Source organism: Pseudopipra pipra, chromosome Z (assembly GCF_036250125.1).
Source record: "Pseudopipra pipra isolate bDixPip1 chromosome Z, bDixPip1.hap1, whole genome shotgun sequence".
NCBI classification, from domain to species: Eukaryota; Metazoa; Chordata; class Aves; order Passeriformes; family Pipridae; genus Pseudopipra; species Pseudopipra pipra.
In genome coordinates, this window is record NC_087581.1 from 47,063,896 (window position 1) to 47,085,709 (window position 21,814).

Sequence of the window (21,814 nt, forward strand, 5' to 3'; positions counted from 1 at the left end):
TACTCATAAGAGATGCAAGGCAAAGTTTTAAATACATGTATGCCATGCTAAGACGATATTTCTTCCCGACTTGCTATTGTTTCTTTGCTTATTGTTCAAAAGTAACATATGAGGCCATTGGTATCCTTACTATTTATACATGATAGCTTCTATATTTGAACCCCACAAAGTGGCAGTTTATTATTGAAAGTACTCTTCATATACTTTTTCCTTTCTTCTTTTCTCCTTCTGGCTCTTTCATTTTGAATTTGGGCATCAGCATTCCACGATAAAATTGTTCTTTTTTGAAGACTGCAACCTGGAGGTAATTTCTTCCACCACTTTTCACTTACTTGCACAGTCTTCAGTCATCTTATGTTTATTACAAACCATTATTTTTACAAAAGAAAGGAGAAAAATAGAAAGATACACAGTTTACTGAACATAAAAATACGTGAGACATGGAAAACAAAACTGAACTCCTTGCTAATCATATGTAAAAAGAACATTTTAGGCCTAACAGGGAATGATAATGCCTCTTTACGGCGGATTAGTGGGAATGGGGGAGACCTCCAGGCCTTAGGCTGCTAGCCCCATTACCTGAGAGGTGAATGCTCTTCCCCCCACCCCTGCACGTGGTCCGGCGACCCCACAAGGAGCACACACAGACCACCTGGGAGGGACGGACGAAAGAGGAAGTTTATTGTGGGGTTGGGGTTTATAAGGCTTTTAGGAGGGTCAAAGGGGACCAATCACAAGTTCAGGGTCACACAGAAAAAACCATCAGGTAAAGGGTCAAACAGCCAATAGGAAGGGGTTAACAAAGGACCAATGAGAAACACCTCAGGGCACCTTCCCAGGACACCTTGTGTGAGAGACAATAGTCCTTCACAGGGGGTGTCAGGAAGAAGGAGACAGTGACACTGCAGAAAATACAAAAGCCATTTTGAAACATGTTTAAACCACAGTAAAAACTTCTGTCTCCATAAGGTTTGGGCTATTTTCCTCACCAGTCCATCTCTGACAGGACTTTTTCCATCCTGCATATGGCAAATCCATTGCCACACCTCTTCAAAACTAGGGGTTTATAGTTAAATCAAATAAAATGAAAGAAAATCCTACTGATTAATAACAGTAAATATCGTGTAAAGACATTTTGATAAGTCACTTTCTCCTTCGTTAGTAGAAAACAACAGATAATACTTTTTTCCTGCTGTATCAGAAACAGGAAGACTGGGGAGAAAAACTGATAAAAGACTAATAACAATGAAGTCTCATGCTTTCAGATATCCATTAATTACAGGCAGTGTCAGTATGTAGGGTTTAGTTTTACTTTATTTTGATCAGTTTTGCTTAATGACAGAAAAAATACAAAGGACTTATCACTGTATTGTCCATGTACTTTCACATGAACAAGGCAACATACAGAGGAAGACTAAAATACCTGCGTTCCTAAGCAAACCTCCTTCTCAGCTGTTCTCTTCCACCTTCATATGCAGAAAGAGATGTGGAATAGTATAGTCCATTTCAAGGGGACTTTTTATTTGGTACATTCTCTAAGTACCTGGAAGCTTATTGAGACTTTCATACAAGTTGACATAGGCTTGGGGCTACCCAAAGCTTAGGGGATCAAAGCTGCCCTGAATTAATATAAAATACATCAAACGTCAGTTCTTTCCCACTGGCAAAACTCTTGCCTTTGGGGACCAGCATAGAAACATTTGAATTAGAACCAGCTCATGCAATATCATCAGGAGGTACAGACAGAGCAATCTTAAATTTGTCTGTAGTGGGCCTAGCTGATGATGGGATTGGAGAAAAGATGAAAGAACAGAGATCAGAAAGGTAAGGGGGATGAAACAGATAACATTACCAACACAAGAGGTCTTTCAGTCAGATGTCTTGAATTTAGGGCACTAGATACAGAACTAGAAGTGTTCCATCGTAGTGACTGCAGTCTTGTAAATGACCTAAGATGTATTTTTTAAACCTTCTCATTTTTTAAACAAAATTATTCTCCTTTAGTAATGTAGCACATTGACTTGTAATTTTGTAGGGAACACACCACCTTGGTGTTGTTGTAGGTATTGTTGACTTCAGCCTCTTATTGTACATTATTTAGTCAAGAACATTTACATTTACAAAAGCTGCATTTAATCTCATGACATGAGAGTACATGACAAGGGTGTTGAGATGGTTTTTTAAGGTGTTTTTCCCCTAGGTAGGAATCTTTATGGACAAGAAAATACTTGTGCTATCTGTAATGTAGTCCTACCAGTTTTAAAAATTAAACGCATGTAACTTGCCATAATTTCCTTCATGAATTTATATTTTCTTTAAAATGGTCTATGGAAAGGAGAATGAGATAGGTTAGCTTAATAGTTGAGAGAGGGAGTGAGAAAGAGAGAAAGTAATTTCAATATTATGCCATGCCTGCTGGGCTGGATTTATAAAAATACTCACAAGCGTGGGTTTTCTTCTTCTGCAGTTAATCCACTTCTGTGAGTGTCCTGTGCAGCATCCTTCCACGTAATATGCATTCTTATTTGGTTCATTAACTTCTCTTTCTAGAGGACAATGCCATATAGTTGACAGCAAGGGAGCTTGTGAAGGAAAAAGACAGATAAGCAGGAGCTTTCATACAGGAAACAATAGGATTAGATTTATTTTTCAAAAGGATACTTTGCAAAAGTCCAAATGTACCCAATACCTAGCTGAAGAGAGTACCAAGTTGTATTCTTTATATCCTGTTTACCAGATGTTGTCTGATATTCAGCAACATACAGTTTCTATAGCAACTGTTCGAAAATATGGTACATATAATGTAATATTAAGAAATTAAAAGGTCAAACTCCAGTACATTTGAAAAAAAAAAAACGCCCAAAGCACCTTTCGTAAGTGTACATGCACAGCTAGCGTCCTGCACTCATATATGAGACAGGTGTTTTTGGAACCTTTCAATGCATGCACAGTTCACCTGATAGAATTTTGACAAAATACAAAAGAAACAAAAGTAGTTAACAATCTAATATGCTTGCATTTGTGAAAATTTGCACTGAGTTCATCTGAGACTGAAATCTAAGCCAAAGATGCATTTCCTCTCCACTTACTTGTTCAGAAAAGCCTAAGATAAACAGACCATGAAAAGGAGTAGCAGAACATCTTAGGCAGCACACAAAGAGGATTCTTTATTGGGTTTTAGCTGTGTGCCTGAAGTCCAATTATAGCCCCAGTAAGAGTGTCTGCAAAGGAGCATGAAACATTGGAGTGTGTGATGTAATTAAGAAAGTCTGTGGCTTCAAACAGGGATATATTCAGTACTTGCCGGTGATATAATAACATAATGTGCATTGAAATAGTCACTGATACAGTGTCCAGAGATTCCTGCAGTGTGGAAAAAACATGATTTCTAACATAGAAGTGATACTTTTATCTTGCAGTTGTTATTTGAATATTAGCTCACATAGAATGAATCTGAGTTAATACACCAGAACTTACAGGGAAAAGTTTTACCTGAGGTCAAAACATTGGAAAGCAACTATGATGAAAAAATAAGATCTTGGAAGAGATGCCTTGAAGTGACATAGATGAGCTTTAGACGACACAGTATGTTTTAAAAAAATTTCAACCTTTCTGTATGATGAAAAGGAAAATGTTCTTGTCTACTTTTGGAGCAGCAAGAATCCTTCTGCAGTTTGGTTTTGTTTTGTTTTTTTTTTAGCTGTACAGAATTAGAATATCTCCCAGGTGAAACTGAAGAAAACAAATACTATTTTAAGAGCAGTATATTCATGATATGAACATGCAATACCTTCATTCATTTGACATGGCCTGTGAGTTTTCAATGTGTAGGAACAGAGGATGATAATAAATGGTGTATTTAGGAGGAAATTTTAGACAATCCAAGCCTTCACTAATACCAGTAATGTCACTTCATATACATGGTGGATTTTTAAAGAACTTTAGTACCAGTCTGACCAAAGCCAACATTTACAGGAACGTTGACTAAGGCAGTTAGATCAGGTGAATATCGTGCATGGAGATGATGGATTAACTGACTGTTAGAAAGTCGAAAAAGGATTCCCAGCCATTAACCCCATGCTCAGCAATTCACACAAGATGTTTTGAAGGCTCAAGTTTGAGCCATGAAGAGCACTGTGTGCCATAGGTGTGTTCTCCCAGAAACAGACACTGCAATCCTATCTCAGTTTTAAACTAAGTATAAATGCATGCCAGAATGTCCCTTTCTGAGTACATATCTGCAAAAGACCCATGTTGCTGTCCCAGTTGTGTCCAAAGAAGAGGGAAGAATCTTTATTTGATTTAGCTGGGCAATGATATGTTTTCTACCCCTGGAGCAGGATGGCAAATTAGATTGGCTCTGACAAAGCGAAGCAGACTCCCTGTGGCTCTGTGGTAAAGGGTAAGATTTCAAAAATTGAAATATATTACAAAAGAGTATTCAGGTTCAGGTGAATACCCCAGTGTAAAGATGAACCCCAAACTAGCTTTGTATGCAGAGATGGGCACTTTTGTGCAAATATTGATAGCATCATGTTTGAATACCCAATTTTCTTATCCAAACCTTGGTTCTAAAAATGCAGAATAGTGTGTACAGAGTCCTTAGGTAGAATTTTGAAACACTGACAATTTGGCCATTAGTGTACTTGTGTTTAGTACCTATTATTACCTCATAGAAAAAAATCTATAATTTTTTTTTACAGAAGAAATAGAATTTTTCATATGAAATGTAGGACTAACATTACACACCAAGAGAGTGTCTGATGCAGAGGTAAAGGTTTTGGTGTTTTTTTGTTTGTTTGGTTGTTTTTTTCTTTGGTTTTTTTTGTGTTTTTGTTTGTTTGTTATGGTTTGGTTTTTTGGGGTTTTTTTTTGGTTGGTTGGTTGGTTGGTTGGTTTTTTATGTTGTTTTGGGTTTTTTTGGGTCTTTTTTTCTGATTTTTTTTTTTCCCCCCAAAAGGATGTATCAACAACACAAGAGACAGGAGATCCATAATCTCTCTGTGTACAGGTGTAAGTCTTTATACCTGTTACATGAGTGCAAGATATATCCTATTTAGAACACAAAAAATGTAGAATTTGCCAATGTATATTGTTTAGTTTGTGATTTTTCTGAATGCAAAAATCAGGAGCAAGCACCTAACAGTATTTTACAGCGCCTCTCTACTCTTTCCACCAGGCAAGCCAGTACTGCTAAGTATCAGTTCTTTTCTTTCATCTTCAGCCACAGAGTGGAGAATAGGTAAGGCTTTTGTTTTATTCTTCTTCACTCAATAACTGCTAGAAGGTTTGTACTGCTCTAATAGGATGGAAGAAAGTAACAGACCTTGAAAATCAGACCAGAGGCTGATTTCTTGTTTTGAGAAACTTTTGGTAAACATTCCCTGCCTGAGACTACTGGAATGGTGTAAGTGTAAGCAGTACAGAATAGAACTGATTTGGGTAATATAGGCTTAGATGTCCAGCTGAAATACTGAAACCACAAACCAGGTTTCAGTATTTCTCTTAGAAAGCTCCAAATATAATGGAACAATCTCTTTTTAACTTGGTATTGATTAGCTATTCTTGATCTTCATGGTTTATTGTCCCCATACACATATGTCCTTCATAATTTTTGAACAAGATACTTTTGAAAATTATTACACAGGAATGGATGACCCAAAAGTTTTTAACATTTTTAAGAATGCCAAGATGTTGCTTGAATAAGTACTCCAATAATTGTAAAACATGTATTTGTAATGAGAAAAAAAGTACTGTTCTTAAGTTAACAGGGGAGTGTGGTATGTATTCACTCTCAGTTATAGTGACTGAACATAGAAGTAACATCCAAACAGAGTTTTAATAAAAAATTTGTTAGTTTCTAGGCTGACCTTCACCTGGTACATCTGACTTATTCTATTACTACAAATTACAAACAGACATAACAGCTCTTTTTCCTCTACATGTTGTCTGAGACTGGTTTTATGCTATGGTTTTGCCACTACTGGAGAGAGGAAACTGAGATGAACAGGCATGGGTTTTAAGAGGTCAGTCTCCTTAGGGTGTGCAGATGGTGTTGGGCGACCACTCTTATCATTGGAACACCAATGAGACATAACTTAGAGCATGCCTTCCCTTTGGGAACCTGTCAGACAGGATCAGTGGAGTCGAAAAGCGTCTTAGAAACATCATCTCTTCACTCCTTTGGGATTTGCATTGAACGTTTGCACTGAACAGTGAACAAAGTGAGCCTGATCCTCTGTCTACTGTAAGAAAAATGAGTTCCTTGTTAAAATCATCTACAATCTGTTCATCAAATACCATCTGCAGAACTCCATAATGTGATCCCCTTGGACACTGAAACTCCCTTCAGACTGAAGGTTCTGATGGTTTCTCCCTGTTTCACTCACTGAAGGAACAAATCATCTAGATAAACAACATTGTTTGATGGTGTCAGGATCCTTGAGAAGGAGAGCAGGGAACAGGTAAATCCGATGAGGTTTAGGGAAAAGGTAATCAGTATTCTAGCTGTGTACTGGTAGAAAGCAGAAAAGTTCAGGCTTCTCATCAATTTTACTAGCACTGTCATAATTGTGAGCGAGGCATATCATCCTGTTAATATGCTTTCAGAAGGTTGCTGTTTTTATATACCGGTATAGCAATTTGGGGTAGGGTGAGTGAGCAGGCCTGATGGTGTTAATACTAGGATATTTTGTGAGCTGATGATACTCCAGACACCCCATGACTCTCCCTGGGGGTCTGACAGTCTCTTTGTCTGACAGTCTCCCTCTTAGAGGGAAAAGTTTCTCTTGCTTGTCCAGAAGTGCTGGTGAGTTACTTTTGTAGTCAGTGATCTGGACAATTTTTTCCTCTTTTTAAGAAACCTGTTCATCCCTAAGGCCTCTGAGGTATTATTTATCTCTACCAGTAACAAACTACTTGTAAAGACTCGATCCTGTTGGCCTTTGAGAAAATTCCTTTTTACTGTATTTGTTGTATAAGATTGTTTTGTTCAGTGTATGAATACTTCTGAAAACAGTAACACCTCAGAGGACTTAAATATCCTAACAACTGCTTCTAAAATGTGCAAGTTTCACATTAGGAAGATTGCATAATTATTTAAAAAATCACTGTAGGCATTAAAAAAGCCAAAACATCATACTTAGAAGAAGCAAGAATTCTAAGAATTTCTAAGAATTTTCATATTGTTTTTATAATTGTAGCTGTTGTAAACTTTGAATTCTCTCTTCTTATCTCTTGCAAGTGGTTGATGAATTATTGAGCGCCTTGGAGTGCTCATTGCTGTACTAAACTGAAGAAAATGTTTCCCTGCTGCAGGAAAATCAATGAAGATTTTTAGTGTTATGGGTCCTACTTGGCGTACATTTTGGTCCTGAACCCAGCATGCCTGTACTGAGACGGGCTAGATGGCAGAAGTCAGGGCAATACAGGGAATGCTTTTGCTCCTTGCCACATGCTGTATTGCAGCTTCACTCTTTCTGCTCCCTCTAGAAATCATAGCTACCTAAAATTTATTCCAAATTATACTGTATAAAACTGAACAGTCTTGTGGGTGAATAAGCTTGCACAACCCTTTCCCTGAGCTGTGACATCTGTTGACCTGGGCCCCTGAACACTGACAGGCAATTAGATGGTCGTAGTCCAATCTCCAGAAGGTCATGACACAATTACTACAATTGTTAATCATTTATTCTAATGATATAGTGATTATTTTTACTCAGAGACTGAGTAGCATAAGAGCCCACATAACAGAAGAATCCATCGGGCAAATTTAAGTTGACTGTTGTATGGAATATCTTATGAATTTGATAAGATCCTCTTTGGTTTTTCCAGTACTTCATTGGTATTCCATTTTCCACTTTTTTGTTAACAGACCAAAAAAGTAGAATAGTAGAACTACCAATAATAGAAATATTTTTAAGGGACTGGTAGACAATAAATGGCTTGAACTTCCTTTGTCTCCCTGGCTTTTATGTTACACCATTTAGTGGTGGGAAAACATCCACATGTCATGCTCACATCAGACAAGAGGAACTGTCACAAAGTGGTCACTGAACACTGATGACTGAGGCATGTTTTAGTGGGTTGACCCTGGCTTGATGCCGGGTACCCACCAAAGCTTCTCCATCATTTCCCTCCATAAGTAGACAGGGGAGAGAAAATACAACGAAAGTTTCATGAGTGGAGGTATAGACAGGGAAAGATCACTCTCTGAATACTGTAATATTAATTGAATTTATTACTAGCAAAATCGTGGCAGGATAATGAGAAGTAAAATAAATATTAATTTATTAACATCTTCTCCCCACCTCCCCTTCCTGAACTCTACCTCCTCCCCTCCAGAGGTGCAGGGAGACAGGGAATGAGATTTATGGTCAGTTCACATGTTGGTTTTGCCACTGCTCGGGGAGAGGAGTCCTTCCACTGCTCCAGTGTGAGGTCCTTCCTATGGGAGACAGTTCTCTGTGAGCTTTAATGTCAGTACATTCCACAGGCAACAGTTCTCAATGAACTGCTGCAACATGGGTCACTTTTCTGTGAAGTGCAGTCCTTCAAGAATCAGCCAGATCCAGTGTGGGTTCCCATAGCGTCACAACTCCTACCAGGAAACCTGCTCCAGCATGAGTTCCTCTCTCCAAGAGTCCTCACATCCCTACCAGGAGCCTGCTCCAGCATGGGCCTCCCCTGGGCTTTGAGTCATCTTTTCAGGCATCTACCTGCTCAGGTGTAGATCTCCTCTGTGGGCTGCAGATGGATCTCTGCACCCTTGTGGACCTCCATGGGCTGCAGGGGCACAGTTGCCTCACCATGGGCTGCACCACGGGCTGCAGGAGAACCTCAGCTCCAGCTCCTGGAGCACCTCCTCCTCCTCCTTCTCCACTGAACCTGGTGTTTGTGGAGTTGTTCCTCTCACGTGTTCTCTCTCCTGTCTTCTCTGGATGCAATTACTCTTGCACATTAACTTTTTTCCTTTTTAAATATGTTGTCAGAGAGGCATTACCACCAATTCTGATGGGCTCAGCCTTTGTTAGTGCTGGGTCCATCTTGAGCCATCTGGCATTGGCTCTGTTGGACATGGAGGAAGCTTCTTGTAGCTTCTTACAGAATTAACCCCTGTGAATTCTGTACCCCCTTCACTACCAAAACCTGTCCATGCACACCAAATAGACATATATTAGCCCATCATTCAGGAACCATTTTTAAATGCTTACACATTTCTCAGCATCTCACCATCTGGGGATTTGATTTCTACAGCATTATCTTTCAGTAAACTTCACACTTCAGGCTTCACCAGCTCACGCTCAAACAGAGAAACACACTATTGTTTGTTTTTTTTTTTTTCTCACAGAGTTCTCTTTAATCTTTATGACTTCATTATAGCAAAATTAGACATGTAGTCCAAAACTGGCTTAAGAATTGATATTCAGAGGCACTGGTGGACTTTATTTAAGTCTTAGACATTGATCGGGACATGATCAGTCTCAGGATGAATGCTTGCTTCACCTAATCTTGGTGGCACACCAGCAATATAGTATGGCTAAACAGATTAGCCACTTCGACAAAGTGGACTGGCTGCAAAGTGAATCTGATACTTCAATTGCACAAGGTTACACATGTACTGTTTCTTTGAACATGTAGTATTTTTTCTTACAAAATTTTAAGACCTTCCCTCATGTCTCTGTTTTAGTTAGATAAGTCTCTTAAGCAACCTCAATCTGACAGCCTCTGAGGATTTAGAAAGGAACAACTCAGAACTAGTCTTGGTAAATTATTCTTGGGCAAGCAATGTTTTCCTGAAGTTTAGGAGAAGTCATAGGCTTCAAATTCCCTCTTACTCCTTCTGAGTTGCTTGGACTTTCATTCCTCTCCTCTTATATCTTATTCCCTCCCATTCTAACAGGAAAAAATGAAAGTATACGGGAGAGAGGTAATGTATGGGTGGGTGGCAGACACTGCTTTGCTTATCAGACCTGTGGCAAAACATTTTCTTCAAGATCTGTGTGGGAGTTCAGGAGACTGAAGTAATGATCTGAGCAAAGAAAATGAGTGGCAAAGACTATGAGAAAAGAACAGGGACTGGGAAGAGTAAGACAATAGACAAAAGAGGAAAAGAGATGAATGTAAAAGGAACCATCAAGAATCTGAAATTCAGCAGAAGAAAAACACATGAAAGAATAGCAAGCAAATGAGAAGAAATTAAGAAAAAAGTACTGAAAAAAGAAGTCTTTATATTATGCTGAAAATTTCATAAATCATTCAGATAATGTGTTATGGTTTACGATAAAAAGAAACAGAAAGGTATGCTGCTGTGAAGTTACTTAGTGTTCATTCATACCCACCTTCCTTCCCATGTCTTTTGGGGAATTTCTGTTGCTTTCCTGGATCTCTGCTTTTGGGAGTGGAGAGATGACTGGCTAAAAATAAATATGGTTCTGATATTAGTGACTGAAAAAGAGGTTTCCAATGCATGTTTCCTAACGGAAGGTTATGGGTTGTTACCATTCAAAATGAATTTGTAGCAGCAGACAGCAGAGAAGTTCTAACTGTTCAGAAGTTGAGAAAAACAATGCTAGCCATTGATATGTTTCTGCATATTGACTTTGAGGGTTCCTGTGTTTTTTGGAGTTTTTTCTATGTCTAAGCAGTCACAAGTATTGAGGCCATGTTGCTGAGAACACAGCTGAGATGGCCAGGGTACGTCTCAAGGATGAAGGACCACCGCCTCTCCAAGATCCTGCTTTATGGTGAACTTGCCACCAGTTGCTGCAAGAGAGGAGCCCTGAAGAAAAGATATAAGGACTCCCTGAAACAACATCTCAGCCTTGGTCATATTGATCAACATAACTGGTCTACTCTGGCCTCCAATTGGGAGGTCTGGAGACACACCATCTATAACGCTGCGGATGCTTTTGAGAAAGCACTCAGGACCACTCTTGAGGAGAAAAGACAACGCAGAAAGAATCATGTCTTGCAGAATATATCACCTATGGAGTCCTTCTGCTGCGTCTTTTGCAACCGGTTGTGCCTATCTCGTATGGGCCTTTTTAGTCACCAGTGTGCTTTCCCTTCATGAACAAAAGGATGAGCCCTCCCCAAATCTTCATTCGCGAAGCCTAGCCATGATGATTGATTGAATAGACATAGCACTCATGGTACTGGAGAACACGCATAATAAACAGCTTTCATGTTTGTTAAATGCCTTGGAATCCTTCACTTTTTTAGTCATCACAAAAGATTTTAAAAGCTGGAATACTACTCCACACTGAACATTATCCTTGAATTATTTTATCTTGAGGTAATGAATTGAATTGGAAATACTCATACGCCTGCTTTTAAAATGTGTTGCTATTTCAAAATGTGTTTTTGAGATACCCATGGAATACGGAAGATTTTATAGCTTCTGAAAATGAGGATTTTGGGAAAACATAGAATCATAGAATATGCTGAGTTGGGAGGCACCCTTCAGTATCATCAAGGCACTGCACAGGACACCCCAAGAATCCCACTGTGTGCCTGAGAACATTGTCCAAATGCTTCTGGAACTCAGGCTTGGGTTTGTGACCACTTCTCTAGGGAGCCTGTTCCAGTGCCCAGCCACCCTCTAGGTGAAAAACCTTTTCCTGATATCTAACCTAAATTTCCCATGGCACAGCTTCACGCTGTTTCCTTGAGTCATTGGTCATGAGAATGAAGAGATCAGTATCTGCCCCCCTTCATTTTCCCTCATGAAGTTGTTGAAGACTGCAATGAGGTCTCTCCTCAGTCTTCTCTTCCCCAGGGTAACATACCAAGTGCTCTCAGATGCTCCTCATACAGCTTCCCTTCCAGATCATTCACCATCCTCATACCCTCCTTTGGACACTCTTAAATGACTTTATGTCTTTTTATATTGTGGTGCCCAAAACTGTCACAATATTCAAGGTGAGGCTACCCCAGTGCAGAGCAGAACAGGACTGGCTGGCGATGCTTTGCTTGATGCCCCCCAGGACACGGCTGGCCTTTCTGGCTGCCAGGGCACTGCTGACTCATATTCAACTTGCCATCAACCATGGCCCCCAGGTCTCTTTCCATGGCACTGCTCTCCTCTGTCTCATTCCTCAGTCTATACAAACAACCAGGGTTGCCCATTCCCAGGTGCAGAATCTGGCACTTGCTCTTGTTAAACTTCATACAGTTGGTGATTGCTCACCTCTCTAATTTGTCGAGGTCTCTCTACCTTTGAGGGAGTTGACAGCTCCTCCCAGTTTAGTTGGCAAACGTAGTGTACCTTTAAGTCCTCCATCCAAGTTGTTAATGAAGATGTTGAAGAGCACAAGGAGTCCTGCAGAACCCCACTAGTGACTGGTCGACAGCTGGTGTCACCCCATTCACTATAACTCTTTGTGCTCAACCCTTGAGCCAGTAGCTCACCCATCATATAACACAGTTATCCAACTGCGTGCTGGACATTTTGTCCAGAGCTATCCTGTGAGAGACTTTGCCAAACTCCAAAAGGATGACATCTATCGGCTCTCCTAGATCAGCTTGGTGGGTTACCCTGTTGTAGAAGGAAATCATGCTTGACAGGCAGGACTTTCCCTTCATGAAGCCATGCTGGCTGTGAACAATGACTGCCTTGTTCTCCAGGTGTTTTTTAATACCTCCCAGAATAATAATTTCCATGATTTTACTGGGCACTGAAGCGAGACTGACAGGCCTGTGGTTTCCAGTGTCTTCCTTCTTGCCCTTCTTGAAAACCAGAAAAACATTCCCCAGCTTCCAGAGAGTTGGGACCTCTCTAAGGCTACAGACTCCCAAGACCGCTCAAAAATCATCTAGAGAGGTTTTGTGATGATGTCATCCAGCAATTTGAGGATTCTCAGATGAATCACAACAGGTCCCATAGATTTGTAGGGATCCAGCTGGAACAGCAGATTTTGCACAAGTTCAGGATCAGCTGGGAGTTGATCATTGTCACAGTCATGGTCCTCCAGTGCAGAGGACTGAGACCTTCTTGGTCCATCATCCATGTTGAAGACAAATGTAATATAAACCCCTAATATAATATAACCCCCTAATGTAAAACCTAATAAAAACCCCTAGTAAAATCGGGTAATGCAGAATTGCTTTAGAAAATATTTTACTCTAAGAAAACTCTAAGATGCTGTGCCATGAATCCCCGAGAGATCGATGAGGGAGAGATTGGTACAGGTCAGGGCTGTTTTTTTTTTTTTGTTCTCTCAGGCCCATTTTATGTGTTTGTCTTGAGATGGGACTTTTACATAACCAATCATTCAAAGAAGGGCTGTGCTAATGTTTTGACAAGACGCCCAGGGATATCCACAGTTGCCTTAACTGTCAAAAAATGAACTGAATTTGAAAACTGAGTACTTAGGGGAGTAAGTTAATTTTTATAAAGCATGTGTTTAAAATGAAAAAAAAAAAAGAAAAAAGAAGCTTTAATCCAAATTGGAGTGTTATTTGGGAAGTGAAGGAGTATAAAAGCCAATCCTAACATCAGAGTACACAAGGTAGCCTTAAACTCAGTCTTCTAATAATTGCAATCTGCTACACCCCCTGTGTAACAGATATAATTATGTTAACAGCTTTTCTACTCAGGCACCATATATTTCCATTATGAAACCAGCCTCATTTAGTTAGCATCATGTAGTAAATTAACAGTTATAAGGACTGCTGGGTACAAGGGAGTCTCCATTTTCTTGTCATCTACTTAATCCTGAGTCAATGTTGAGATTACCGCTCACTCAATTTACATATTCCCAAAAAAAAAAAAAAGCTGATATCCTGCTCAAACATTGTGATTCAGTCACTTTATGGATTTGGAAAAAAATGGCCTTCTGTTAATATCTAGCAGTTGGGATTACTAATTTCCCATTCTGATATCTTACTCAGGGGATGCAGAGTAATCATGTGTACTAAAGTTGGGATTTTTTGTATGTGTTGGGAAGAGTGTTTTGTTTTTATTAGAAACACCAATACTTAATTTATAAAATATAAACCAATAAGGTTTACATGGTACAGCACAAGATCTGAATAAAAAAAGTATATTAAAGACCAGTTTTCAGATATACCGAGCACTCAGGTAAACATGATTTTGGATGAAGATATTTCTGATATGAGCAAAACTAATTTGCATTATTTCTTATCTTCTTTGTTTAGTGCTAATTGCAGCTATGATGAAACAAAAACATCTTTTTCTATTAATGCCTACTATTCTTACCCAGTACATTAGAAAGAAGAGTTCTTAAGAAAATATTTGGGAATATTATTTTGGTGCTGTGCTTTGGAAACACTGTGGTATTCTCTCCAATACAGAGAGATGCTTAAATATTATAATGGCTGCCTGAGGTGGGAGAAGTTCTCCGGTGGCACTACAGTCTCTGCAGAGACGATGGTGACAACTGTTCTCATGTCCTACAGCCTAATCAGAGGACCAGGCAGGACTTCGGAGGAATGAAGTGCAAATACTGACACTTGTTGGATGACTACCCATCCTACTTAAGCCTTCGGGTTTTATCATTCACTGTAGAGGGACTTGCTTACAGATCTGTGTGATTGAAAATGATTGCACTTAAGTAATCTTAACTGTTTTTTTAGCAATTGTGGTACTCAGTTGATTACTAATTAAGAAATGAATGAATGAATGAATAAATAAGGGATGTATCCAATTCACAGTCACTTGAAGATCAAAAATACACAAATGAAAATAAAGAGAGGAGTAATTTTCACTGTATTTGCCGTTACTATTGATGACTTCCTCTCAAAACTGCTCAATTTTTTGTGGAAAAAAATGAAGCCATGGAAGTGAACTGCACCCCAAGAAACCCATATGGTAAATGTGAAAGAGAGTAATGTCTAAAAGAGATACTGGTGCCTACAGTTTTGGGTAGCTCAACTGTGAGTTGGGGAGCTCAACTGTGAGTTGGGTAGCTCAACTCTGAGCTTATATGAGGTTATGCACAAAAATTGGTCATTATTACAAAGTGAAATTGTTCTAACAAGCTTAAGTTAGCTGTGGTTCTGCAGTACAGGCTATTGATGTATACAAAGGGTTGTTTACAGAAAACGGAAATATTTAATTCATGATTGTCACACTCATATCAACATCTTAAACCAGCAGAGCTACCTAGAAACCTGTAATGGATAATGATTTTCTTTGACATTGAGTATTCTTCAGCTGACTAGCTATGTAGTAAAAATACACTGCAGTTTTTGAAGCAGTTGAGATATTTTCAACTACCACATACTAAATGTGTTAATGTTTTACATATGCAATAGAAACTTGGGTGAACTATAGAATAATGATACTGTAAATTATATTTTTTTATAAAATGTATGATCTATATATATTACTTGCAAAATGTTATACAAATATATTATTCCCTACATTGAGTTTGATTTTGAGCTTTACTAGACAAAAGTAGTCTCACATTGGTATACGTAGGATATCAGAATGGACATTTTCAAGGACCACCAGGAAAACTCTTTAGAATATGCAGAAAGTGGAAGAATTCTAGAATTATTTAGTATGGAATTACCATGTCTTAACATTGCCTTGGCAAAATTTTCTTTGAGATTTGAAAGAAATTGTAAAATATTTTACACCCTGAGGGTAGTTTCTATTTTCCCAGTTTCAGGTAATGAAATCAGAAGGTCCTTCTATGGGCTTTCCAAGTCCATTGTCACAAAGACCAAGAGGACGTTACTTTTCTTGCAGCACCCGGGAATCAGGAAGGTAGGCCATTTTATAGAATCCGTATGCTTCATGCGGCTGTTTCTCAGTTTAAAAGAGAAGCATGGCTGCCCATCTCTCTCTGATTGTGCTGTATTCTGGGCATTGGAATGATCATGAAATTTAGTGGGGATAGGTTTAACTAAATACTGGCAAAGGTTAAAAAAGCAGTTCTTAGGCATGTCCTCTTAGTCTGATGTATTCTCTTCAGAAACAACTAGCTGAATACAAATAAATGGATAAACACTCTTCAGCATCTCAAAATGAGTTTTTTGGAGGACCCTACTGTCATGGTTTGAGATAGCCCCAAAATCCAATTCCCTAGCTCCATTCCCCCTCCCACATCTCAACCTAATGTGAGATGGGTTTTCCAGACAAAACACACCAGACTCAAAGTGGGGGAAAGGGAATATATTACAATGACTGTACAAATAAATGTAACATCACATTATACACACGATCACAACTATCTCTACCATGACATATAGTATTTACAATGGATCAGATCTCTTCTCCCCTCCAAATAAAAGTCCAGGAGGGAAAGAAGGACAGATCCCTTCCAGTCCTTAAGCAGCAGGATCTTCTACAGCAGCAGTCATCTGTCCTCTCCACATGCAGCAGCTGATAGCTGGCTTTCTGCCAGCACTCACGAGGGAGATATCTAAGTCTCTCTCTCGGCCCCATCGCCTCCAACCGAGGGGTCTTCCGTGGGCTTCGTAACCCCAGACAAGGTCGTATCACCACGTCATATCACGAAGACACAGGGGGGTCTTCGTGACGGTCTGCTATCTCTTGCAGGGCCTCTGTGCCCTGATTTTCAGGCTGCCACCGTGGCAGCAGTGCAAGGGGGGGGAGCCAAGGTCAACTCCCCCCGCATTCCGTCTGGCCATCCCGGTCCAGCTCCAGGACGTCTCTGAGCTTCTCAGCTCCTCTCTCTCTCTCTAGTGCTGCATGTCCAAAACTGCTCTCCAAAATAGGAGTCCATGTCCCTCTTCTCCAAGAGGGGTCTCAAGGGAGTTTTGGGGGATCTGGTACAGTCTTACCCCCAAGAACTCTATCTCTCAGCTGCTGGCTCTCCTTTCTCTCTCCCTTTCCAGGAGTCTTCTCTGCAGTGCTGCATGTTGCTTCTGCTGCTCCTCTGGTTCAGGTTCTTGTCTCCTGGCTCTCTGCCACCGTTTCTCCGGCCAGTGCCTGCTGCTGCTCTGCACCCATGGAGAAAACATCTCCCGGCATACTACAGACACTTAATCCAGTCTACCACTGTTCCAGGTCTTTACAGTCCCCCCCCCCAGGCAGGGGCTGGGGGGTCCCAGAGGGCCCAAGGGGCTCAGAACCCCTTCCTCGTGGCTCTACAACATGGCCGCCTCTCCAACAAAAACCAAAACTACAACTCATCTCTTCCGGTCTGGTTGTGATATGTTGACATTTCTGCAGGAGCGCCCATTGGGCAGAACTTCAAAACTTCCAGGGGTTTCCACCCCTTGGGGTCTACCACTTTACTTAGCCTCTGGGGGAAAACAAGGTTCAAACCACTACACCTACCCTGTAGGCTATAGAACAATACAGCTGCATAAGCAAAAGATCTACTAACCATAACGACTCCTCAACTAGTTTTCAGAAAACACCCTTTCTGTTAAAACCTTGCTGGTATAACAACCACCCTGCAGTCTTAAAAAATGTGGATTTAGAGTAGATATTTAGAGTAAAATATTTACTGTGCATAGCTGGAACATATCATGAACCAATTTTTTTCTGACAAGTAAAAAAAAAAATATTAATCTATCTTTCATAAGATGGTGTCATAGGTTTACTTGTTCTAAAAATCCAGGCAGAAGTTTTCCTTTCCCCTGTCCTGCTGTAAAAGAAGGATGTTGAACGAGGAGGGGGAAGGAGTAACTGACAATACAAAAGAACTAGCTGACCAACCTGCATTCCAGGCTGATGGCCCATTCAAAACTGCAGAGAGGGGGGAGCAGTTTTTCCCTGCCTCTCCTTGCAAACTGGGGACACTTCTCTTTTTCTTTTTTTCCTTAACAGGGTCAAGGTGTGTGTTGGAAAAAGCTCTGAGGCCATTTTGCTCTCGACCTGGTCATCTGGCTGTTCTCTGGCCTCGGCTTGTCTATGGTCTGCCCTAGTGCCAGCCTGACCGGCTCAGATTTCATCGGAGAGTTTTGGCCCATCCTGCAGAGGAATCTTTAGGGGAGGGGGTAATTTTTCTTTTTCCCTCCTCTGATCCCATGTTTTGGCAGCAGTTTGTGCTTGTTGAGGAAAGGGGGAAGTCCTGACCACAGCCAGTCGCAGACAGCGTGATTTTAGTGGGAAGGAAACAGCCCTTCTTTCCCCTTTTCCCTTTCCTCTCCTTGGGGGGAGGGAAAGTCTTCATTGTTGGCATTCTTCCACATCCGGGACCCTACACAGTGAGCGCCAGAGCCCAACAGCGCCCCCTGCCAACCAACACCGAGCACTGCAGGCTCTGCTCCTCCCGTGATCCAAGAGTGCCCCCTGCCCACTGTGATTAGAATCGCGCTAGAGGACACAGAAGTATCAAACTGGGTTTTTTTTGAAGGGGACTTTTTGGGTACAGGATTATTGTTCAGTTGTTTTTTGTGTTCTTTTGTTGTTTTTGCCAACACACATATATCCTTTAATAAAGACTTGTTTCTTTTTTTCCCATACTTCCTCAGTTGGAGCCTCTTAATTTCGGATTTACAGTTGCTGAGAGAGAGGAGTTTTGGTCTACCTCATAACTCACCCTCCTTAGCAAAACACTTTCAGTATCATTAAACTGAGACACATGGCAAGGAGGGTTTTGTTTTGTTTATTTTGGTCTTATTTTTGTTTGTTTTCTTACATATAGGTAGTTTGTTTTGGGCAATATTGTCACAGTATGTGGTATATACAACTACATTTTCTAAATTTTGAGGCTTAGGCAAGGGTTAAATTTACCTTCAGTTTTACACATATGATAAAGAGTAACTGTTGTAGATTACATCAGTGAAACCTATCATAGTCTGAACTGATTAATATTGTACTTCTACGCCAACAATATGCATAAAAACTGTGACTAAGTTGCAGGTAACTGCCAATGGACAAAAGAAAAAGGTTGATCTTTGAAAAAAAACCACAATTTCTTAAGGTCAAATAAAAATTTAAGCTAAAATTAAATGCAGTAAAGTAACATGTATTCTCTAAATGTTAATAGTTAGAAATAAAGTTTCAATTAAACATTTTAACACAGAAAATCCAGATCACAGATTTTTACACTGAACTTTTTACATTAGTAATTTACATGTTTTTTTATGGAACAGTTATAGGAATACAAATGAACTCAAAGTTAGCAATAACTCTTAGCTAATACCTGTTAATGAAGAAAAAGTAGCCAAACCTAGCGCTGCTGACAAAGAAAAACCCAATCTATTCCTCTCTTTACATGAGCGCTTTCTAAATTCAGTAGTCCCAGATCAGTAGAGCTTCTTACATATTTTTCTACTTTCCAAATATTAAAACCTTTTACATTCTAAGAAATGTATAACAAAATTTGCAGAAAATTAATTAGAAGGAGGTTAGAAATAGTGTACATACAAACAACAACTTAGTTGTTTTATGGAAAAAAACTAAATTTGTTATGTCTCCATATATTTTCATAACTTTTCACCTTATGAGAAATAGGAAGAAACTGATAGAAGAAATCCTTTAAATACTTTACTTTTTTTTTTTAGTTGATTTTCTTGTGTCTAGGACCATCAATGTAATAAACTTATGTTATTGAAGAGAGCAGAGAAGATATCCATAAATTAAATTAAATCTATAAATTAAAGGAATCCATATTATCCTTGAGATTAAGAAATTTGTAAAGAATGAGGTATTTGATGGAGAATTAGCCCCCAATACATTTTTCAGTTTCAATTACAATTTTGACAAGGCTGCCTACATGTGGGTTAACCTAAAAGTATATGATGATTTCGTTGTTAGATGCATGTTTGGTGTACTGCCTAAAGAATTTGCACAACAGAGTTTAGTAAACTTTCTCCTACTTCGGAGTTTATTACCTTACAGGTACCCTAAAAGTTTACTTGCTTAATTGTTCTGATCTATACCTTAAAAAAAAAGGAGAAACAGCTTTTCTCTGATTTGAAAATATCTAAGGAAAACAGATGAGATCTTTCAAAAGAAATTAAAACAAAAGGCAAGAAACCATTTCAAATTTTGACAAAGATGTTATTTTGAAATGCCTAAGCATGATTTTAAATCTGATCTACAGAGATAGTGCAATATATAGTTAATCAACCTTCATATAGCTTGCAAATTAAACCCGCTTAGCCCACATTCTGTTACTTAGATACAAACTGTAATTTTTACTTAGTGACATGTTTTAATTGTGTGATTTCATGTGCAGTACTAACTTTAATTAAATAATTAGGACATGCAATTAGAATTTGTAGGTATCTATTTGAAGATGTTTATGAAATTGTCTTTCTAACACTAAAACTCCTAAAAAATATTTCATTACAGATATACATTTAAATATTCTAAAGAAACTAAAATATACATTTTTGAATATAGATGCCACAAAACAAGTAAATTCATAATATCACTAAGCAATCTTTTTTATTTCCATGGAGCTACTTATATGTGTAAAGAGAAATACTTATGGTAAGTATTTGCTGGATTGATTTTTCCTGGCTTTTCCAGTAATGCTTGTTCAGCTTCCAGGGTTTCTACATTTCATAAGCCTAGTCACTTACGTATGAGATATTCCTGATACGCTTTTATTCTTGATTTACAGAAAAAAACATGTAAGCTTAAAAAAGTATCTGCAGCATTCATGCATAAGGATATTTTTTATAAGCGTAGAGTTGTCCAAATTTTAAGGTTTATAGTACAATCTTTGCTTCACGTTAGTGAGATATTTATAGTAAAATGTTAGCTAGAGGGCAAGAAAGGAAAACAGCAAAACAACACAGAATTCTGTTCATTTCCCAGGGAATAAGTTACTTAACACCAAGGGGTTGTACAGAGTCACATTGGTTGATCCCCAAAAATCTATTTACCCTCTTGTAGTTCCAAAAAGATACATAGACAAAGAAAGAGAAGCTGTTTTAGGAAATTGTCAAGGTTGTTTTTATTCAGCAAGGAAGGAAAATCCATGTCAACAGATTATTTACTCCAATTTTAAAGATAGGTAAGAAAAAAAATAGTGAAGAAGAAAGATTAAACAAAGAACTGCAAGAACATTCAAAGGACTGTTAATTGTTACCTCCACAAAGTTTCATTAAAATAACTCTTGGCTAGTAAATATATAATTTGTCACATGTGTTGAGAGGTTTAATAAATGGTCACAATGATAAAAGCAATTATACGACAAACTTTGCGATGCTGGATAAGAACACTAAAATTATGAAGGGTAATGAGTCTTTAGTCATGAGAGAGGCAGTGTTACAGGAAAATGTGGATCATCATGAATCATTTCTACCTTTACCTTTAGGTAACATTCTGTAATACAGAAGTGCAGATTAAAACAGTCTTATAACTTAGGGGAGTTCCTGGGAACACCAGCTGACCTGCTAAGGTCGTTGTCCAATTTTTGCTACTGTACATTAGGGTGTAGAAAAAATGAGTCAATTTTGATAAAATAGCACAGTTAAAAGGTGGCTGCATAACTGAAATCAAGTCTACAAATCAGCGACACAAAGCAACACTTTACCTGGTATTTTAATAGCTTGGACAACTCCTCTCCTTTAGAAGGTTTATAATATTTCTATATAAGACCTCTGAGAGAATTATATAATATGGAAGTTAACAGATATGTTCACAGAATAATGGTGCTTCATGAGAGCAGCTATGTCTGAAAGGAGTGAAGTGAACAAAATGGTTCTTAGAACTATATTCCTTATGATCTGATATGCCACAAGGCAGTGTACAGAGCACCTCTCTTGAATGCTAGTGGGTTTTAGTAGGTGTGGCTAAAAAGGGAATTCACCTTGTTAAGAAAATGTCACCTTTTCAGTGTGAAGAAAGGGCCTCAAAAATCTCTATGTGTGTGCACGTGTGTGTGTGAAGAAAAAATATGCAACTCTGATT

General features: G+C 39.0%; 1 long non-coding RNA gene across 1 annotated transcript; it reads left to right on the top strand.

The window, feature by feature from the left end:
• Positions 1-287: 287 nt before the first annotated feature.
• LOC135407314 (uncharacterized) lies at positions 288-15,072 on the top strand. The gene is made up of 3 exons (XR_010426807.1): positions 288-4,402; positions 5,180-5,242; positions 14,317-15,072. It is a non-coding gene; the product is annotated as an uncharacterized LOC135407314 (long non-coding RNA).
• The last annotated feature ends 6,742 nt before the right edge of the window (positions 15,073-21,814 follow it).